This window comes from Nematolebias whitei, chromosome 13 (assembly GCF_014905685.2).
Source record: "Nematolebias whitei isolate Nwh7 chromosome 13, NemWhi1, whole genome shotgun sequence".
Classification (NCBI taxonomy): domain Eukaryota; kingdom Metazoa; phylum Chordata; class Actinopteri; order Cyprinodontiformes; family Rivulidae; genus Nematolebias; species Nematolebias whitei.
In genome coordinates, this window is record NC_056510.1 from 30,875,688 (window position 1) to 30,881,389 (window position 5,702).

Sequence of the window (5,702 nt, forward strand, 5' to 3'; positions counted from 1 at the left end):
TATATATATATATATATATATATATATATATATATATATATATACACACATGTGTGTACTTTGTATATACATGTCCCTTGCCCGGACGTGGGTTACCAGGGCCCCACCCTGGAGACAGGCCTGGAGGAGGGGCTCGTCAACGAACGCTTGGTGACCGGGTCTCTACCCATGCGGCCCATTTGGGCTCAGCCTGAAGGAGCAGCATAGGTTTGCCTTCCTGTGGACCCACCACCTGCAACAGGGCCATAAAAGTCAGGTGCATGATGCCATGGGCAGTGGCCGAAGGCGGGGACCTTGGCGCTCTGACCCTGGCTTACCAAAGCTGGCTCTTGGGACATGGAACGTGACCTCTCTGTTGGGGCAGGAGCCTAAGCTTGTGCGTGAAGTTGAGAGGCACCGACTAGATATAGTTGGGCTCACATCAATGTACAGCATGAGTTCTGGAACCAATCTCCTTGAGAGGAGCTGGACCTTATTCCACTTTGGAGTTGCCCATGGTGAGAAGCATCGAGCTGGTGTGGGTCTACTTGTAGCCCCCGACTTGGTGCCTGTGCATTGGAGTTTTCCCCAGTAAATGAGAGGGTGGCTTCCCTTCGCCTTTGGGTGGAGGGACGGGCTCCGAATGTTGTCTGTGCCTATGCACCAAACGGCAGTTCAGAGTATCCGGCCTTCTTGGAGTCCTTGGCAGTGGTGCTGGAAGGTGCGTCAGCTGGGGACTCATTTATTCTGCTGGGGGACTTCAATGCCCACATGTGTAATGACCATGTGACCTGGAGGGGTGTGATTGGGAGGAACAGCCTCTCTGATCTGAACCCGAGCAGTGTTCTGTCGTTGGACTTCTGTGCTAGTCATAGTTTGTCCATCACAAACAACATGTTTGAACATAAAGGTGTCCATAAGTGTACTTGGCACCAGGACGCCCATGGTTGTAGATCAATGATAGACTTCAAAGTTGTGTCATCTGATTTGCGGCCTTTTGTTTTGGACACTCAGGTGAAGAGAGGATCTGAGCTGTCAACTGATCACCATCTGGTAGTGAGTTGGATAAGATGGAGGGGGAAGATGCCGAACAGACCCGGTAGATCCAAACGTGTAGTGAGGGTTTGCTGGGAACGCCTGGCAGAATAACCCGTCAGAGAGATCTTCAACTCGCACCTCAGGGGGAGCTTTAACTGCATCCCAGCTGAGGTGGGGGACATTGAGTCTGAGTGGGCAATGTTCTGCACCTCACTTGTTTAGGTAGCTGCCTTGAGCTGTGGCTGCAAGATTGTCGGTGCTTCTCGCGGTGGCCATCCATGAACTCGGTGGTGGACACCCCGGGTTAGGGAGGCTGTGAAGCTGAAGGAGTCCTATCACGCCTTGTTGGCCAGTGGGACTCCGGAGGCAGCTGAGGAGTACCAGAGGGCCAAGCAGTCTGCAGCCTTGGCCGTTTCTGAATCAAAAGCTTGGATGTGGGAGAAGTTTGGCGAGACCTTGGATAGAGACTCTCGGTTGGCTCCGTGGAGATTCTGGCAAACCATCAGACATCTGAGGAGGGGAAAGCAGCACTTTACTAACACTGTTATCTGTGAAGGTGGGCTGCTGTTGACCTCAACCAGTGATGTCATCGGGAGCTGGAAGGAATACTTCTTGGACCTTCTCAATCCTACTAGCACGCCCTTTCATGGAAGAAGCTGAGGCGGGGGACTATGGGGTTGATCCATCCATAACTGTGGCTGAGGTCACCGATGTAGTTAAAAAGCTCCGAGGTGGCAGGGCTCCAGAAGTGGATGAGATTCACCCTGATTTCCTTAAGGCTCTGGATGTTGTTGGCTGTCTTGGTTGACATGTTTTTGCAATGTCGCTTGGACATCAGGGGCAGTGCCACTGGATTGGCAGACTGGGGTGGTGGTTCCCGTCTTCAAAAAGGGGGATCAGAGGGTGTGCTTCAATTATAGGGTCATCACTCTCCTCAGCCTTCCTGGTAAGGTAAGTAAGTAAGTAAGTAATCTTTATTTATATAGCACCTTTCACAGGCAATTACATCACAAAGTGCTTCACAAAGTAAAAGTAAACAACAAAGTGCTTCACAAAGTAAAAGTAAACAAAATTTAAATAAAAACCAGTCTGAATAAATAAGTCTTAATATCATTTTTGAAAGAGTCAATGGAATCTGAGCAGTGCAGTGACAGAGGGAGAGCGTTCCAAAGCCTCGGGGCCACCACTTGGAATGCTCTGTCTCCACGTGTTTTAAAATAAGTTCTTGGTACCATCAGCAACATTTGATTTGAAGATCTCAAAGTCCTGATGGGACATAGAGGCTTCAAAAGGTCCAGTAAATATTTGGGAGCCTGACCATGAAGTGCCCTAAATGGTCTATTCAGGGGTACTGGAGAAGCGAGTCTGATCGTTGGTCGAACCTCAGATCCAGGAGGAACAATGTGGGTTCCGTCCTGGCCGTGGAACACTGGATCAGCTCTTTACCCTCACTAGGGTCCTCGAGGGGTCATGGGAGTTTGCCCATCCTGTCTACATGTGTTTTGTGGATTTGGAGAAGGCATTTGACCGTGTTCCTTGGGGTACACTGTGGGGGTTCTTCGTGAGTATGGGATTAGGGGCCCATTGCCACGGGTTGTTCAGTCCCAATACAAGCAGTGCAAGAGCTTGGTTAGCATTGCCGGCAGTAAGTCGGACCCCTTCAGGGTGGGAGTTGGACTTTGTAGATGAACATATATCTGTGATATATTATCCATAAATTAAACTGATTCTTTCATTTTTCTGGACTGAATAATATCGTGCATTGAATAATTAAATGTAACGTGAGACGTTAATTTTCTTTGACCCATCAAATGAATGCGGTCATTTATTAACAGAATCAAAGTTTAACATCAAACATTTACATTAATTTGGCAAATTGATTTCAACAACAATATAATTAATTAGCAAGCTTTACAATTAGGAAACCATACGGCCATGATTTCCCTTGCAACTTTAACCCAGCAGACATTTCTGAAAATATCTGGATGAATTACTGGCAAGATAGAAGAGTTTTAAAGATGGAAATGAAGTTTAAATGGAGAGGAAAAGATGGATGAGTGAATATGTATCGGTATCAGAACGGCACGCTCCATTGGATCTCAGCTTCCTCCTCGGTACACTTAGGTAGTGTAAATCGACTCTTTACCTGTAGAAGGTGTCTCCACTGGTACGGAGTTCCATTTAACGCACCCTTTCAGCGTCTCCGTAGGAACAGCTGTGAATCGTCCGAAGTAGTGACGGTATTCCGTCCGACACACGTTCACCTCTCGGTTGGGCTCACATGAGTTGTGAGTCCGTCAGAGTTCCACTCAGATGTGGAAGATTGCATAATTCCCACAAGACTCGGAAGAACTGCGGATCATGTCTGGAACCTCCTGTTCTCTCCAGCACTTTTTCTGTTCGGTTCTGCTCTCCGAACTGAACTGCTCTCCCACCGCACTCTGGAACTAGGAAGTGCCGACATTTAAAGAGTTCTGTTTCCGGTTCATTTGGGAAGTCCTGATTGGCCGAAATAGCTAATCAGGGGTGTGTTTTTGTGACGTAAGAGGTCACTAGAAGTCAGAAAAACAGAAAAATGTTTTGGAACAGGCTGAAAATGTTTTTGAGACAGACAAGAGAAATGTTTAGGCGAGTTGGGAGGAAACAGGTGCCAGCTTCTCTATTTATGTCTGAGAGGATTTAAAAACATGACAGTTCGTTCCAACAAACTTGTTTGCGTTTGTCTCCAACCTTGGACCAACTTACACTTGCTCATTTCAGACAGAAAATCAGAAAATGCATAATTACTCTGTAACACATTCTAACTTGATTTCTACTTTGAATGAGGATTAAAAATTCATTAATACTGTTTCACAGTTGATTTAAAATGAGTAGTTCACTTCAACATTTAAAAATGGTTTGAACTAAACACACTTTGATTATCAAGAAAATAGTAATGATAATAAAAAAGAGAGTGTTCTTTCAATTGATCAGTGCAGGACACTTAGAAAGTCTCTGGATGAACTTAATCTTGTGTTTCTGGACTCAAATCAATGAAATAACAGTTCTTGTCCCAGGAAGGCCCTCAAGGTCAGGATTTGACCTGAGGCTTAGTTCACTACAACTTCGCCAGGGCTGCTCATTGTCACTGGTTTTGTTCATAACTTTTATGGACATAATTTCTCAGTGCAGCCAGTGGGCAGAGAGTTTTTGGTTCGGTGGCCTCAGGATTCCATCTCTGCTCTTTTCAGATGATCCTGTTGGCGTCATTGTGATTTTCAGGTCTCACTGGAGCGGTTCGCAGCTGAGTGTGAAGCGGCTGGGATGAGAATCAGCACGTCCAAATCTGAGGCCATGCTCCTCAATCAGAAAAGGGTGGATTGCTCGCTCCAGATCGAGGGTGAGGCTCTGCCTCAAGTGGAGGTATTAACTTGAATTCAGCCCAATGTGTGTCATGCTCAATCCTTTTTTGGAAAACTGCGATAGAGCGAGTCCGCGATGAACAATTTACGAAGTAGCGAGGGACTACTGTACACGTTAATTTCTCAGTGCTAAAATCACTTGATTAAATCTTTCTTCTAGAACATCTGTAAGATCTGTTGAAGAAACTTTGAGATATTATTCTGATCTTTCAAAATGCTATGGAACTTGACATAATATTCATTTACACATGAACTGCCAGTCCTCAAAACCAGATCAGCCAAGTTTTTGCTCAACAAGGAAACATGTTTTAGACGCCCTCGATACCTATGAAGGTGGCATTTCCATAAAATAGTTGTCCTGTGAGTTTTTTTTTTTATTTCTGAGGTTCGTGTTTAAAATACTAATATATAACACTAAATATATTTTCCGTTATTAGTTTTGGTAAATACACACAAATGCTATAAACATATGTCTAGTTTATTTAAGTTATAATATATGCAGTACAAATATTTTTGTTACCTACTAATCTATTTATATGTTGATCTATTTAACTGACACTTATCTGGGGTAAGGGCACAGGGCAGGATTCTGAACAAAGGTCCTCAGAACCCCCCCCCCCCCCCCCAACCACCACCCTCCACAGATATCTCTCATATATCTCTTCCAGCTCTTTTGGTCAGACATATTCCTAAAGAAGTATTTCATAGCCAATCTTGAGATACACTCTCTCTGTCTTGAAGCCAAGTCCTGATGAAACTACTATACAAAACAGCTACTTTGGAAGAGAGCCTGACACCATCCTTAAAAGACGCTCAATCATCTCAACTGTCGTGTTGAGATGATTGATTGTCTTGTCTCAAGTGTCTGAGCTCCTAACTCTGTCTTTAAGAGTAAACTCATTTTGGACACTGGTATATGACATTCTCCATTTTCTACCTGGATTATTGAGCATGCATCATGATGTTTCATTATTCTTTGTTGAAATCAGGTCTCTCTTGTAAATGAGTCCTCGGGGCTCAATGGGATTTACCTGTCTAAATAAAGGTTGAATGAATATTTAAAAGTAGCCTATGAAGTCAATGTAATTGCTGTTAATTATTGAAATGTCTAGTGGGTAGTAGCTTCAGTGGCATATTGCTATGTAGTACAAGCTAAATCATGTTACATTTTAGTACAAATTAGAGAGAAAATCAACATGCAAACAATGACAGATGTTTGCACCCAAATTTTCTGTTGGTGATGTCACTGTCAAATGAGCAAAGCGGCTGCACAAAGTTTTGATA

The 5,702-nt window shown here is 44.3% G+C and overlaps 1 protein-coding gene across 1 annotated transcript in view; it reads right to left on the reverse strand.

The window, feature by feature from the left end:
* The window catches only part of nalcn (sodium leak channel, non-selective), a 159,846-nt gene that overhangs the window by 39,496 nt on the left and 114,648 nt on the right, over positions 1-5,702 (reverse strand). The window lies entirely within an intron of this gene.